Here is a 16981-nt window from a genome sequence, read left to right on the forward strand (position 1 = left end):
TATATTCTTTGACAATGCTAAAAGAGAACTAGGAGAGTGTGCCCCCTATTTGATTAGGGCCAAAACTAGAAGATGCTGTGTTTGAAAACAAGCTATACAAAATGAACCTCTCAATCTTTAAAGACAGGGATCCATTCTTGTGGGCTTTGGATAAACTTAAACAGTACACTTTCCTTATTACAGTGACAGAGGGAATTTAAATTCGTATTACCCATTTGTGATTCTACATGATGAGATTTTTTTCCCCTCTGTATCTCAAAATATACATTAGAGTCTTTGGTATGTCTTTAATCTTAAATTTCCAAACAGTCGGGTAGGTTATCAACTCAGGTGTTTTGAGTTTGGGGAGGAACTATTTGAATAGATCATTTAAAGTGGGCTTACATCGTTCATCTCCTAAAGGTACACATTTGATATTTTGGGTCTGTCTTAAACTTTCCTTGTATAAAGAATGCAGATGCTATTTAGCTCTTCAATTTTGTTCTGACTTGTTTGGGCACTTGGGAGGTGGGAAGAGGAAGCAGTAACTGCTTGAGCACAATAGGTGCTTCCACACACACACACACACACACACACACATCCATGAGGTTTAGGACCAGGTGACTTACGCATTACTTTAAGCACGTTTTGTGACTTCAGCCTGGCAAGTAAACATTTACGTTTAAGATCTCTGCTTCTGCGAGAACACAGCTTTCCCTCTCTTCCTCTTTCATTCCACCTTAAACAGCTTGCAGAAGCTAAAGGAAACCAGCCCACATTTTAGCTCCTCCTACCAAGGATCAGACTTGAACTTCTCCGCAGTCCCCGCCGAAAAAGGATCCCGACTGAAAGCTAGAGGCCAAAAGGAGCCAGAAGAATCTCATGTAACTCGGGGAACAGTAAGCAATATATTTACTCTCGCCCCGCTCCACTTCCCCCCCTCCCCTCCACCTCCTTAGCTTGAGGTCTGTATCTTACTTGGAAGGGAGAAAGGACGGAGGCAAACCTGGGATCCACTGCCTTACAAAGTCTGCGTCTTCTCTCTCTCTGCCTTTTGGAAACCAGACACAGGTCAGGGAATTTAATTTCTTTCTAACAAGTGCCAGCTTGCTTCCTGGGGTCTGAAAGGTGCAGGGGAGTGGGACCAGGAGGGGATTCCCTCATCCAGAGCCGGGACGGAAAGCGCACGTTCCCCTGGGCAGAGGTGGTTCTCGGTTGGACTCCACGTGACGCTGCGCCCTGGCGCCCCAACCTCGCTGTGCTCCTAAGCGGGGAGACCTGGGGGGCTCCGTCTGGTTGCAGTGAAAAAAAAAAAAAGAAAGAAAACAAGTCATTGCCATAACTTATGCAAAAGCATCCCTGGGGTTTTCATATGCTGCGGGGTTAGGCGAAAAGAAAGACGATGTTGAAAAGAGAATCGTATGTAAGACGCCTGGTACTCTAACTCGCCCTTCCCTAAGTTGTTGGACCTGCCAGGAGAACCAAGCTCAAACCTAGATGCTGGGAAAGACTTGAGAGAACAAGAAGTAAGGTTAAGTTTTGAGCGTGAATACTCTTTTGGTCATTTCATTTTAGACTAAAAAGTTTAAAAGGGCATTTGGATCTGAAAGAAGAGTGGCTTAACATATCTAAAGCTCTTACAACTCATAATGGTAGCTGTAAAAATAATGATTTTCATCTCAAAAACTAGAACAGGACATGCTCTTCACATTAGTTGATGATGTAAGCATTTATTCAGCTAAGGTGGATGGATGAAGTCTACACTCAGAAGCATCTCATTTGGATGGGTGTCAATTCTCATTTATGATGTTTGCATATATAACCCTTTGAGTTCGAGGAGGATTTGTGTTGTGTTTTGTTTCTGTTTGTTGCAGGAATTTGGAATCGTAGCCCAAGAGATATTTGCAGGGAATCAAACCCTGTTAAGAATTTTTAAATTTTACTCCAGAAGTCCTTAGACCCTGACAATCAAGTTTGATGGTGGGATAAGAAACAAGTATTTACTTCTTTCATTGAGCCAAGGAAGAGTTAAATTTTAAATTAAGCAATAATTGTGAAATGCACAGAGAAGTGTGTATTCTGCCTTTGCTCAAAGCAGCTTTACAAACTTCCTGAAAAGGCAAGCACAATTTGTGGGTCAAGAAACTAAGAAAACTATTTAATAATTTTCCTTTTCCTACTTAAACACAAATTTGTTTAAGTAGGAAAAGGAAAATTATTAAATGATACATTTTAACATTTTAAGTCCCTATTGGGGTATTTTGCATTTATGTTTAATTAGGGAAGGAAAATTGTTAAATAGGTTTCCTAGGACCTGATAAAGTTCATTCCATAGAAATAATTTGGCCTGATGGTTTTTAACCCATCAATATTTTTCTTTCCTGGTGTCACTGCTTAGAAAGCAAAATCATGAGACCAAATCATTTTAATATTAAAACATATGTTCCAGGAATAAAAAAGAGGAAGACACAGTTGCTGTGGTTCCTTTTCCTCTCTCATAAGCCTTTCATTTGCCTTCAGTTTATTTCCCTCCTCTTGCTTGTAGACTTTATAGCTTTAATTATTCTCAACTTTTTTTTTTTTTACCCACAGAACCTTTTACACATCTTATGAAAGCTATAGACTCCTCTCCCCAGAATAATGTGTGTATGTGTGTATGCTTCTCCAACATGCACAAATTTGGAGACACCATTAGGATGATCACAAACCCTTCAAAACAATTCATGTCACATGAACATGTAGTAGTTTCTTGAACTTTGGAGTTTTCTACTAATACTAAATAATAAATCATTTTCTTATAGGAACTATTGAACAATGAATATTGCAGTGTCCATGTTGCCATTTATTCAATTAGCATTCTGGAACTTATCTAAGCAATTTGGTGTAATGGAAAAAACTACTTGCCTGAAAACCAAGTGACCTAGATTCTTGACTCAACCCTTAGAACTAACTGTATGATGTTGAGCTTGCCTTTTTCTGTAGAATCTGATATTTTTTATTGCTGAATGCAGTAAGTAAAACAAACAGGAAAAGAAGATACAAGTTATATTTTATTGGATTATGGGATGTCTGTATTTCTTGCTTTTATTCCAAAATTCCTGACAATGTTTTCCAGGAGGATTCTTTTATGATATCCTTGTTTTTTACAAAGGTAATTCCTGGTCACTGTTTAAATTTCATTAGATATAGAAAATTGCAAAGGAAGAAAGGAAAAAGATGACCTATAATCTCCTCAAGGGATAACTCTTAAAAATGTCATTCATTCATTTATTCAGTCAACAGATTTATGGACTATTATACATAAGTACAGAGACAAAGGAGACAAAGAGACACAAATTCATGAATATATATCTGTTTTTACTTCTAGGCATTTTTCTATACATACATTCACATGTAAATTTTACAGAATTGTTATTACATTTTTAAAAGGTAAACTGAGGCATGTCAAAAATTTTAAGAGTTTGTTTGAATAAAACTTGATTAGATAGGGACAGCACCAAAGGGAAGTGGATAGAAGCTCTTTCCCAACAGGATCTCCAAGGAGAGACTTCTGTAAAGAAAGAGTGGAGTCAACATAACAAAATTATTGATTGCCCCTAGTTTAAAGCCTAGTTGGCTGTTTGTGATTGGTTGTCTTTACGTTTCAATTCTGTAGGTTTAGTTTTTAGAGCAGTTTAGATTTTGGTTTGCTTATGTAGGCCATCGAGGCATTAGAGTCACCTCGTCTAATGGCCTCCTTGTTTCATTAGTTTAACACATAGTTGCTATTTTATAACATGCTTAGTCCTCAGTCATGAAGTTTTCTGTTAACATATGATTTTTTTATACTCGTGTATAATTTTGTATTCATTCATATCTGAAACAAATATTATTGAGTCCCTACTATGTGTTAGGTGCTGTGCAAGTAATGGCAATCTATCCATGAGCAAGAGTGGTTCTCACCGTGATGTAGTTTGTAGCCTGTGGAAATATTATATTGGTTGATTATAAATTGTTGGATATTTTTTTTTAATTTTTTAAAATTTATTTATGATAGTCACAGAGAGAGAGAGAGAGAGGCAGAGACACAGGCAGAGGGAGAAGCAGGCTCCATGCACCGGGAGCCCGATGTGGGATTCGATCCCGGGTCTCCAGGATCACGCCATGGGCCAAAGGCAGGCGCTAAACCGCTGCGCCACCCAGGGATCCCCAAATTGTTGGATATTTAGGTGGATTAGTTAGTTTTCTATTCTAAATAATGTTTCAGCTCTTTTTATAAGTGTTTGTACACATCTTTGTACTTCCTTTGGATAGATTTTTAAAAGTGCATACCAGGTTTTAACCTACAAAGTTGTGAGATCATAAGCCAGTTTTTTTATCAAAACACTCTTTTTTCAACTGTGAAATCAGAATAATCATAACAATTGAGTGTTTGGAGGATTCTCAAAAATATTTAACAAAATATCATGGAATTATTTTTGCCATTTTGCTCTTGAGAAAAATTGTATCAATTTATAAGCACTATAGAAGAGTAGAATTCTATATGCTAACACGGTGTAATCACTCAAACAGAACAAACAACAACAGATTCAAAAACTTAGTCAATGGTTGTCTAAAAGGGTATCTTGTTTAAATTTATACTTTTTTTCAGAAATAAGGTTGGCTAATTTTATAGTGGCCACTCATGTCTATATTTATGAATTGCCTCTTTCAATGTGATTTTTAAATATTTTATTTTTCAGTTTTAATTCCTAATATGGTAAATTTCAATAGAAATAACTCATATAATCCAAGTTCCTTTAAGGTCCTCAATAATTTTGAAGTGTTTGGGGGCCTTAATATCAAATGTTAAACTGGAAGTAGAAAATTCTCTACTGCTTTTCTCAATTTTGGAAGATAGTTCTTATTTTAATGAATTCAAATGACTTCAGTGAGACTCAGCAAGCTGATAAGTGATCCTTATCTGAGTTTGACAGCTGCTGGGATAAAGAGGAGAGATTGCACCATTTTCTTCTTTATTCCTTCTCAGCACACACATTTGTGAAGCCCTGGTCCCTCTTTCTTAATCTACTACCCCATTTTCTTGACTTCTGGAGTGTGCAGGGAAATTCAGGCATTTCAGGTAATGGTAGATTTTGAATGAGAAAGCAAATGTCCATCATATGGATAATTTCATGATCTTATAATACATAAAACTCATATATATATATATATAATATAAAACTCATATGTATACATATATAATACTGAGCTTATCTTGCTTAGGTTTTGATTTTACTATTTAATTTATAATTTGTTTTTTTGATTACTCAGTTGGAAAAAATATCAGGGGGCCAATAATACCTTTCATTTGCATTGCATTTTGTGGCTTATAAAGGGGTTGCTTAATAACTTCATTCCCACAATAACCATGTAAGTTAGCAGAGTACGTATTCCCATTTCAAAGATGTGAAAAGAGAGAGATTGAAAAGTCAAATCATTTGTTTAATGCCCAAGCCTTACAATTTCTGTTTTCATGCATTTTATGTTCCAAGTGATTGAGTTATATTTTCAATTTTGATGCAAGCTATTAAAGCTGTCAACTTCTTCTAATTTTTATTAACATCAGAAAAATTATAGGGGAAGAACCAGAAAATATGCATCCTAATTCCTTATTAACTCCATTGTTCTGCTCTTATATCTGGGCTACTGATTAACATAATAGGGAAGTTACACAAGCATTTAAAAATTGATTGAAAAAGTAGTGTATGATTTAGAATTTTTTGTCTTAGAGGTATGTAGTATTTTACATAGATATATGCCACTTGGAGAGAATATGAAGAATATGAAGTTTTAGCCAAAAGTACAAAAATAGACACATTATGAGTTATATAAGTACCAATTTTACCAAAGATTTTACTTCCATGTGGTAGTGGAGCATTCTCTTAGAATGTTCTAAGTATAACCTACAGAGCCTATGGCTCTTTTTAGTTCTTATTAATCCTGGAAGTTGACCTAAAGCGTTTGTGTCAAAATGGTTACTCTGACCTTGGATTTATCATTATTTGACCTTTCCGAACAATCCAGGAGCGTATGGTCAACCAGATACTCCTTTTCAGCGGTGAAAACCAACTTTTGTTCCAAGATGGTGTATCATGCCTATGTGTAACTTCTTAGGAACTGATGTAGAGTGGGTCAGGTTTGGTTGCTGGATGCCGCTGTGCCACTAGAAACCAAGGTCAGTGAATAGCTTCTGCATTTTAGTCAGTAAATTGACATACTTTCAATTTGCTCCATACTCTACTGCCCATGGCATTACAAGATAAGCAGGTTGAGTGCAATACATGGACTGTAAACTGTGATGTTAGACCCCTTATGGAAGGAGGTATTCTTGCTGGATTCTGGATTCATAGTTGTAGAAGAGATCAGAAAAGATCTCTTCTGCCTAGGATAGGCTGGGGGCAAATAAATAAATGGTATCTTTTGTTTTCTTTGGGTTCTCACTTTTAATTTATTGAAATGAAAGAGTAATCTATCTTGTAGACTTTTTTTTTACGTGTTTTTGGTTCCATATTATGAAAGTATTGAGAAAAGTAATTTAAAGCAATTATGTAAGAATTTATAGAAAAGCAGTTTGGGGAACAGTGCCTAAAGGTGCATGTAGCTATGAGAACCTGCCGTATAGATACCTGCATTTGTAATTCAGATTTCTTAATATCCATCAGTCCCTTGTTATATATATCACAAACATCAAACAGGTATTAAATTCCTTTCCATTCAACTGTCATGAAGAAAAGACAGATGAATTTAAAATTGATTGAGGTCATGGACTTCGGCCTTAATGAGATAACACTAGAGCAATTCCATCATTCACAACACAGTCTTCTAAATCACTACTTTTTTTTATTTTTTACTACTTTCAATTTTTCAATTTATAATGGGAATTCATGTTCAGTTAAAGACTTCAAAGTATTGTTGGGTCCTTGATCCTTAGAAAAAGATACTAATAACATATTTTAGGAAGATTTCACATAACAAAAATTTTAATTTAAAGAGATTTCCTGGTTAAAAATTGCACACTCTTAAGATGGTTACTTATAGTCTAATACTTGGTACTTATTTTTTTTTTAAGATTCTTTATTTAGAGGGAGAGAGAGTGTGTGTGTATGTGTTTGTGCACGCACACATGCATGGGCGGGGAGTTGGGGGGAAGGGGCAGAGAGAGATCCCAAGTAGACTTTGTGTAGGCTGGACACAGGACTCGCTCCCATAACCCTGAGATTCTGACCTAAGCTGAAACCAAGAGTCAGAGTCGGAGGCCGAACTGATTGAGCCCACCAGGTGCCCCTACTTAGTTTTCTTTTCTTTTCTTTTCTTTTCTTTTCTTTTCTTTTCTTTTCTTTTCTTTTCTGTCTTTTCTTTTCTTTCTTTCTTTCTTTCTTTCTTTCTTTCTTTCTTTCTTTCTTTCTTTCTTTCTTTCTTGTGATGATCTCCAAGGAAGGATTTTTTTATATTTAAAATACATAAAAGTTCACAATAGTTACATGGGATTTTTTTCCTTATCTGCATCACAAACAATGCCCCTGCTGTCAAGGAAAAGCAATAAAAGAATCCATTTTGTGAGACTCATTCAGTGTTTGCAAAAGCTCTTACTGTTTAAATTATGTTTTAGATTGACAGATTGATTAGGTTGAGTAATACCTTGTGAATTACTGTCAGAGTAAAAACAGTCTTGTATAAATTATGATTTTCCATGAGTAAAATAATTTCCAGCTTTTTATTAATATACTATATAATGTGCCTAGGAAAACAGTAGGAAAAATGTATCTTTTTAATACTTGGAAAAAGAATAGGTTTTATAGAAAGCAATTTAGAAAATCTGTGCTCTCTCACTTAAGAATCTTACCTGTTGGATTAAAAAAAAAATCTGGGTCTTAACCAGGAATGGTTGATCACAGGGCTGGGTGCATATATATTCCTTCACCAGTTCAGGAAGTTTTCATTCATACATACATACTGCTAGGCACAGTGCTACCTTTCAGCATACCTGGGTGAATAAAACAGGTATGATTAATTCCCTCTTGGAAGAGAGAAGCAATAGTTAAGCAGATGGTAAACAGATAATAAAGGAAGCAACCAGGTTGCAACAGCTGAGAATAACCTGGGGAGGGGAAGGATGGAATGCTTTTGCTGAGGTGAAAGGCAAATGGAGCTGCTGACAGATGGGAAGCCGTGAGTGGGAGGTGAATGAGTGAGTGGGAGTGAGCAAGGTGTGGCTCAAGCTGGGTCTTCTAGGCAGAGCATTTACACCTGAGCCAGAAAAAAAACAAAACAAAACAAACAAACAACAACAACAACAAAACAAAAAAAACGAGGGAGCTGGGTGGAAAACCAGGGATTTGGGAGATGTCATGGTTGCAAAGAACTTGGTTCCAGGGAAACAGAAGCTAGAAAAGTGACTTCGTTTGAATACTGCAAGGTCATTAGTGATCTTAATAGCAGTTTCAGTGGAGTGGTGGGGACAGAGTGTGAAGGAAGTGCAAATGAGGTGGCACAGGGATGGGAGGTGAGGGCCCCCCACGGCGGGGTGGGGGGGTGGGGAAAGGGGAAATGGATACCCTGTGAGCACTGGCCCTCTAGCGATGTCTGTCAATAAACTGGGCAGAAACATGGAAGCATGGCAGGGGAAAAAGAATGTGGAGAGGGACTTTCGTGGGGTGGCCAGTCAGGTCATCCAGGAGAAAGTCCTTTTGACTGTTCAGAAAAGAAAAGCATGACTGTCTTGTACTTTTTCAGAGGAAGAGAGGGAATTTGTGTCCTAAGAGCCACATGTGGGGCCAGGTCTCTAACAAGAGGAGAACCCAAAAGTACAGGGTGTTTGCTGCTTTCGTGGTAGAAAGGTAAGAAACTTCCCTCTGGTGCTGTTTTCTCAGTGAAGGGAGGTGTGGTCCTCAGCTCAGACAGGGGGTGGTGGATGGTGAGAGATGAGCAGGAGAAGGAAGCGATTTTCTAGAATGGGAATGCAAGCACAGAGAAACTTACAAAGATGCTGTGGAGTGTCCAGGGCCTCTTCTGAGTGTTGAGAACTTGAAGCGAAAATAAAACCAGTCTGCCAGGTTATGTGGTTGTTCTCCAGCTACAGGCTAGGAGCAAACCAGAGAAGCTAGAATGGCTGGGTTCTTCTGGAGTGGAAGTTTTGCAAGCAAGCAAGTCTGGAAATCTTTAAGATGAACAACCAATGTCCTAAGCAAAATCACAAAAGAAAAACAAAACACCTAAAACAAGAGTACATAGAAATTTGTGAGCTTATAGAATACAGATATATAAAGATATATAAATACCTTTTATCTAAGGTAATTATTAACTAGCAGGGAGTAGTTACAAGTTGGCTTGATTTCCATCAGGTGGTAGGAAGGGATTTGGTCTTTGTTGCTTTCACTCCTGTTGGATTTTTACCATACTGGTTCCTGGCCCTGGTTCTATATATCAGTGAACCTGCTCTAGGAGCCATTGTGCTGGTTTTTTGTTTGTTTGTTTTTTCCTTCTTGTCCTACTTGCTAGAATTGTTGTCCTTCTGAGCTTGGATTAAGAGTGCGCCTGCCTTTATTGGGTGCCTAGCTAAATCCAGTGTCTGCCTTCTATCACCTCTGCCTCTGCTCTTCTTAACATTTGCTTACTTCTCCAGGCTCCTGGAAGCCATCAGTACTCCCTCAAGATAATGCTGGCTAGAATTTGAAGCATTATAGCTCTATAGTAGAGAGAGAGCTAAAACATGTAGTTGTAGTGGTAGAAACTGACCGTCAGAAGAGAAGGCTTTTCTTTTATAGCCTTGCTTTCAGGATGTTCTTTCTTTAACCTGACATAAACCCTTCATTTTGCAATGAAAAGTCATTTCCTTCTCTTTTCTTTTCAATCCTTCGAGCTTTGGAGAACAGCTGGTTACTATAATTGAAATGGTTTTCTTCAGGAATGAAAATAATATTCTTGAAATATTGACTCTTAACATTTTTTCGAGGTTTAAAAGAAAATCTTGTTGTTGCTTCAATTCGTTAGACATTTTTCATAAATCCTCTTAACATCAAAGTGCTTTAGTTTTATTCAAAGGATGGCCAGGCACTTTCATGAGTGGAAGCAATGAGCCCGTGTGGGTCAAGCCAGGCAGTATGGTGAGGGCAGTATGGTGAGGAGGGAAAGCTCTTTGTGACCTGATCCATTTAGGTTTGCTTCTGGCAAACCTTTCCCAGTTGCACTACCTGGCACTCAAGTTTCTTTTCTGTCCTCCTTTCCTCCTACCTCTGTGAGACATGCCATGAATTAGAAAGTCATTCTGTACTTTATTCCTGCTTTTGCCCATATCTGTTAGGCTACAGTTTAGATATAGTTCTCTAACTTTTTCCTGTCCAAAATGAAGGAAACATTTGCAAACTGAATGGGAGAGTATGGCACTGTTTTTGTTAATTTCATATTTTTACAAACCCACTGGAACACTTTTTTTTAAGCTTTTATTTATTTATTTGATGGAGAGAGAGTGAGCATAAGCAGGGTGAGTGGTCAGCAGAGGGAGAGAGAGAAGCAGGCTTCCTGCAGAGCAGGGAGCCCGGTGTGGAGCTCAATGATTCCAAGATCTGGGATTATGATCCGAGTATAAGGCAGATGTTTAACCAACTGAGCCACCCAGGTGTCACCCCTGGGACATTTTATTATGTCACCAGCAGAAGTGCAACAGAGGCATTCTTATAGATTTTATTAATATCCTTGGTACTGTTCTCTAGCTGGTTGATCAAAGGTGGAGAAAATGTAAATTTCATATTTTGAAGCAAATGACAGTGTTTCTAATTTATTCCAACCTGTATTTATTTCATGTAACATCTAAATATTCACATTGGGCTTACACGTTCATCTTGGTGCTGGCAGAGGTGGATAGTACAAAAAAAGCACTTAGTTTTGTATCATTTTACCTTTTATTGTGCTGTTCTTTTGTAAAAATGTCACACTGAACTTGAAAACTATATAGGTACACTCCACAGACGTAGAGAAAACGTGCTTGCAAGGCTCTAAAGCATATATAAATATCATATAAGGGGTTTTCTAGACCAAATGGACTCCATGTATTTCAACATAATGGGTTTTCTTTACAATCTGATGTTTCTATTTCATGAATTTTATAACGTCCTACTGTATCAGGGGGTCCCTGCAGCTTTCCCAGACTTCCAGACTGGTCGTGGCACAGAAAGAATTCCTGAGGCTATTCCTTTCAAATGCTTACTTGCACAGCTCTTAATCCTGCAAAAGACAGGGTTTCCTGTTTAGTTCAAAAGTGAATTGCCATTCACAGTATCTAGAAACACATTTCGAAAGCTTCTTACAACCTGAGAAAAGAACAGTGAATTTCCACTCCAGTCCCGTGTAACACGATCCAGGACGTGTAGAATGCTCATCTCCACTTTTGTCATTTAATTTCCGATAATGCCTGGAATGGGTGGGTGTACAGCTCCTCTGATCCTCCACAATCCTGCTATATTGATTTGTCATCTTTTTCCACTTTTAAGATCATATCAATGTCCATATTTTAACTGCAAGGTCAATCTCACTAGCTGCCTGAAATAGTTATTGTGTTAGTTGAAAAAAAAGTAAAACAAACCCAAAATGTTGATAATTTCATTCAGTAATAAAAGGGTTCTCATGAAATGTTTAAGTCAGTATGACGATTTTCCTGGGGGTTTTCCCTGGACTGTTTAGAAGAAAAGATATGGCTTTCCCTCCTGTGGCAATCTTGAGTACGTCATGAGAAAAAAGCAGCAATTAAGGAGGGAGTGGAACCCTCGACAAAACGCAAATACTCCCTAGGGGAGGATTTTTGCAAACTGTCTGGGCTAGAGAGAGAAAGCTGTAGAAGTAAATACGCCTCTCAAAACATTCTCTTTTTTTCTAGCATTTTGTGTCACATTGTTTAAAAAAGTAACACCAAGTCATCAATGTTATCCTTTTTTTTTTAAAGTAAAAGAACATTATTCTACATTTTCTGAAAATGAACATGGTATTAGTTAATACTTGGGGTGCCTGGATGGCTCAGTTGGTTGAGCATCTGCCTTCAGCTCAGGTCACCATCCCAGGATTCTGGGATCAAAGAGCCCTGCGTGGGGTTCTTTGGAGTTGCTTCTCCCTCCCTCTCAGCCCCTCCCCACTGCTTGTGCATGCTCTCTCAATCTATTTCTGTCTCTCTCTCAAATAAATAATATCTTTGAAAAAATTTTAAAAATATAGTTAACACTTGTCAATGTAGTGGTATTCCACAATTGCCTATGTGGGAAGAGGAATTTTTAAAACAGTCCATCTACTATTTGTGAGTAAACATCTTACAAGTATAATTCAAACCTAGAAAAGGGTGAAAGATGAAAATGACTCTTTTAAAGTTTAATTTGAGCAAACATAAATTCAGTTTTTCATTTCTCTCTAATTTATATCTTGAATCTACTCTGTAGTACCAAACAATAACTTTGCAACTTCAAATTTTGGTCAAACTAATATATATATATATATATATACTTTTTATTTTGGCTGTATTTCCTTTTTAGCTCGAGTATGTAAGGGGCAGGGGAGAGGAAGACATGTGGTAGGATAAAGAGAAAGAGTACCTGGTTCAGCCCTTTCTCCTACAGGGTGAACTTGGCTAGTGTAGGAGAGGAAAAATTTCTTTCTACCCTTCAAAGTTCTTCCAGCTAGTCTAAGAATTAAATTATCACGAGGCAGATTAACAGGAGAAAAAGCCCAGAGTTTAACTCTGTGTACATGGAAGCAAGACCTAAAGAAATGACCAAGACAGGCAGTTTTTGTATTTTTTTGGACAGAGACAGTAAGTCTGTGAGGAATTGACAAGACAGATAAATTACTGTTTGGTGCTTCATTTAGTAGGGAATCCTAAACTAACTTGGGCTGGGGTACTAATTTAGTAAAAGTAACAAGGATCGTTCATACAGCTTTTTCAGCTTTGAATTCCCCATCTTTGGTGATAAGGACGTCTCTTTAACTTCTGGTACAGGGAGGGTACCTTTTGCATGGGAGATTTATTTTCTGCTTTGTGGAGACAAAGGTGGGATGGGAGGGTGGGATGTGGGGGGTGGTCAGAGTGTTCTTTTTGCACTGGCTGTTTCTTAAGTAACTTTTATTTAAAATAATCAGCATGCCAAAGGGGCACATTTTGGAGCAGTCTGTCCTTGGCCCCTACACTATGTTTGTTAACATCTTTTGGCCTCAGCTTATATATTTGCACAATGAAGTTCTGCCTGGGTGATGGTTGTGAATATTTCTTCCAATTTCAAATTTTGTGAACTTAAAATAGGATAGTGGCTTAGTTTTGGCCACCAAGGAAACAATGGAAAATAGCAGCCAACTAGACAGTCAAGGAAAGAAAAGCCAAAAACTGGCTCAGGGATGAGGAGACATTCTTGCTTTGTTTATAATGCAGCATGTGAAACTGGGCCAGCCAGTTTCCTAGCCCTTAAAATAGACAGGTTCACCTGGATTAGTACTTCCCAATTGTGAAGGGGTTGAATAAACTGTTCTGTATTGTGTTTTATTTATAGAGTATGTGTGTGTGCACACACATATGCATGCTCTTTTTAAATAACCCGACAAGGGAGACTGGCCCATCTAAAAGATGCTGTAGTGTATCCTCTTTATCTTATCCACAATTCTAGTTTAGACGCATTTCCTATCACATTTGAACCTCTCTGGCTGATTGTGTCCCTTCCTTCTAAAGCACCGCATTTCTCCATGAACAGTTGAATGCTTCTTTATTTGACTGCTATGTTTATATTACTGATGTGTTTTAGGCAGAGTTGTGCTCGCCGTGCATCATATGTTGAAGCTCTAACCTCCGTATCATAGAATGTGTCTGCATTCAGAAATGGGGCCATTAAAGAGGCGATAAAGCTAAAATGATGCCCTTAAGATGGTTCTTAATCTAATCTGACTGGGTTCATTATAAGAAGAAGAAATTTGGACACAGAGACACCAGGGATGTGTGGGCACAGAGGAAAGACTGTGTGAGGCCATGGGCAGAAGGGGACCATCTGTAAGCCAATGAGAGGCCTTAGAAAAAAAGCAAATCTGCCATTGCATCCATATTAGACTTCCAGCCTCTAGAACAGTAAGAAAATAGTGTCTGTTTAAGTCACCTACTCTGTTTTTTTTTTTTATATTCAAATTCAATTAACCAACATATAGTGCATCGTTAGTTTGGCGTTTTATTATAGCAGCTCTAGCAAACTAATACAAAGTGTCACTTCCATCGTGCCATCTCTATGCTGAGATCCTCTCATATGCTGTTGCTTAGTGTATAATGTCTCTGAATCTCTGCCTGTCCTTTAGGGTCTCATGTGACAGGACACTAGAGAAAAAAAGAATTTGGTATGAGGCCGAGGGTCAGGATTCCAGGGCCTTCACAACCTCTGTTAACCCAGATGACCTGGGAAAGTTTCTTAGTCTTCCTGGAAGACAGTGCTTCCTCCTAGAATGTGGTAAGGGAGACTTTGCCAATTAGGCAAATCACTTAACCTTTCTAAAGGTTAAGTTTTTTTTTTTTTAATCTCTAAAATGGTAATAATCTCTGTCATTATGAACATGAAATGAGGTGGTATATATAAATCACTTAGCATGGTACTTGGCACCTAGGAAATGTTTAATGAAGGTGAACTTTTAAAGTTAAGTAATCAAATTAGCAATTGCTAAGATATCTTCCAGTTTGTCATTCTAGAGTCTATTAATAGGCTTTGCTTCCCCTTGATTATTTCTCAATACAAGACCTCATCTGTGGTTTTCCCCCTGGCACACCATACAAATTCCCAAGTTTGTTCATTCATCTTTTCAGTTAATAGTAATTGAGTGATCATCTGGGGCCCAACAGGAATACAGGGAGAAGGAGATGGAACTTGCCTCATGTTGCACACAGTGAGGGGAAGCATACACTGTGTATAATGGGATTGTAATGTGTAACAGTGTGGCAAGAGATATCAAGAAGATATATGAGGGTCCTAACCTAGTAGATAAAGAGATAGTTTAAATTTACAGTGGAATCCTGCAGGACAGGTAAAGACTGTCCTGTAGAGAAGGTGTGAGGACAGGGGAACAGCACCAGGGAAGCTGGAAGTTGGACAAAGCATCTTCAGTGAGAGTGTGGCTCACTGCTCCTGTCTTTTTTTAGAGGAAGTGTTTTTCATTTCCCCTCTCTATACATTTAAGCTTGATCGTGATTTCGAATATCAGCTTAGTTATTCTCCTTTTCTATCAAGCCTTTTTCCTATTTGAAACCACCTGACTCTTCCTTCTCTGAAACTCTAGTAGATACTCTATATACTTGTCTGTTTAAATAACAAACTCTCAATAATAGAAATTTGAGAGATAAAGAAGCAGTGCCAGAGACCTAAGAATAAAAACAGCAGGACAAGCCAAAAGAAGTAGCATGGACATTAACCACAGGGATGGGGTGTCTGCCTGCAGGATATGGAAGGCAAGTTCCATTCCTTTGGGTTCCTAGCTTAGGAAACACAGTTAATTAATGTGCATCTTTGGTGGCATGCCTTTAGATTTCCTTGGGAATAGGGAAGTTCTCTTAACAGGTTTTCCATACTAGACTGAGACTGTGGCTTGAGAGACATTTCTAATACAGAGCAGCTCATTTGCTTATCTTAATTCCTGTTGTTTATTTCTCTCTTCTGTTGATGATAGCAAACTCTTTGCTTAGCCCAGTTTTAAAAAAAATTTCCAGCAAAATAATCCAAGAATTAAAAACAGTTGTGTCATTATGACTATATACCTATGCAAGGATGAAGATGGTGGGAACAAGAGTGCACTGCTTTTTGCCTTTGGAACATCTTTCTATCTCCAGCATAATGGAGAAAGTTTTGAGTTTGGAAGCAGACAAGTCAGTGGCCCAGGATTTTTTTATTTTTAAAATCTCAACAAATCAGAAACAGGAGTATTTCTTCATTTCTATTACAACTCATTGTTGAGTATGGAAAAAGTACACAGTCTTTAAAAGAGGTGCTTAACAAATTTGCCTACTTGAATTTCTTAGAAACTTCCAAAGAGCCAAATAAATCTCAGGAAATTGGAGCAATCTGGGGGAAAAGCACCAGTTTCATAAGCAACCACAATAATAACAAATGATAATTTTGTGTATTTTATGACCGGCTAGGTACTGTGCTTGATGATTGACATATTTTCTTTCATTTCGTCATCCCACTGCCTTTGTGATGTGTGGGGGCCATTTCCTCCATTTTACAGATAAGGAGACTGAGGATCAGGCTCCTACAGTCAGAGAAAGGAAGAGACAAGCATGAACTGAGGTCTGGCTCCAGCAGGGAGCTTTTGTGTTGAGCCCCTTATTAAACTAATCTATTCTGTTATACAGTGAAATGAAAGGAAAGAGGGGCACCTGGGTGGTTCAGTGGTTGAGCATCTGCATTTGGCTCAGGTCGTGATCTCAGGGTCCTGGGATTGAGTACTGCATTGGGCTCCCCATAGGGAGCCTGCTTCTCCCTCTTCCTATGTCTTTGCCTCTCTCTGTCTCTCTCATGAATAAATATATAAAATCTAAAAAAAAAAAAAAAAAGGAAAGAGGAATGGATCCTTGGCTTACCTATCTTTCTTTCTTCCTGATGCCACAGCTCCTTCTCTTCCTGTTGTCCTATCGCTCTATGCAGGGAAAGAGAATTGACAAAGCAGCCCACTCTATGTTTCTGGTTCTTGTTCACTTTTCCCAGAGAAGCCTGTCTTGCTCTGACAACATGACTAAAAGGGTTTTGGATAGACCATACACTATTCAGCATTCATGGAAAGCCAAAAGTTACATTGCACGGGCAAGTATGCTACAAAGCGTATCCAAATTTCCCCTCTCATTAGTGTTCAGAAAGTTTCTAATGACAGGGCAGCCAAAAAAAAAAAAAAAAAAGTAAAGAAAGAAATTAAAGAAAACACGAGCTTTCTATCTCTTGCTTCAGACTTAAAAGACTGTATACTCACCAAGGCTGGTCATTCAGCTTAG

At 38.1% G+C, this 16981-nt stretch overlaps 1 protein-coding gene and 1 long non-coding RNA gene across 10 annotated transcripts in view; one reads left to right on the forward strand and one right to left on the reverse strand.

The window, feature by feature from the left end:
- The first annotated feature begins 698 nt into the window (after nucleotides 1-698).
- PLA2G4A (phospholipase A2 group IVA) overlaps nucleotides 699-16981 on the forward strand; it is a 151606-nt gene continuing 135323 nt past the window's right edge. For 2 of the 9 annotated variants that reach the window (XM_025430125.3, XM_025430124.3), the window contains exons 1-2: nucleotides 708-878; nucleotides 8734-8837. The gene's annotated coding sequence lies outside the window, so the exon portion shown is untranslated. Of the gene's footprint in view, nucleotides 1051-8733; nucleotides 8838-16981 lie in introns of all 9 variants that reach the window. The other 7 variants (XM_035718804.2, XM_025430127.3, XM_025430132.3 and 4 more) reach the window with 7 other exon arrangements.
- LOC118355212 (uncharacterized) lies at nucleotides 7417-16690 on the reverse strand. The gene is made up of 4 exons (XR_004817237.1): nucleotides 16577-16690; nucleotides 8980-9180; nucleotides 7844-7984; nucleotides 7417-7523 (listed from the first exon to the last, which is right to left on the reverse strand). It is a non-coding gene; the product is annotated as an uncharacterized LOC118355212 (long non-coding RNA).

This window comes from Canis lupus, chromosome 7, assembly GCF_003254725.2.
Source record: "Canis lupus dingo isolate Sandy chromosome 7, ASM325472v2, whole genome shotgun sequence".
Classification (NCBI taxonomy): Eukaryota; Metazoa; Chordata; class Mammalia; order Carnivora; family Canidae; genus Canis; species Canis lupus.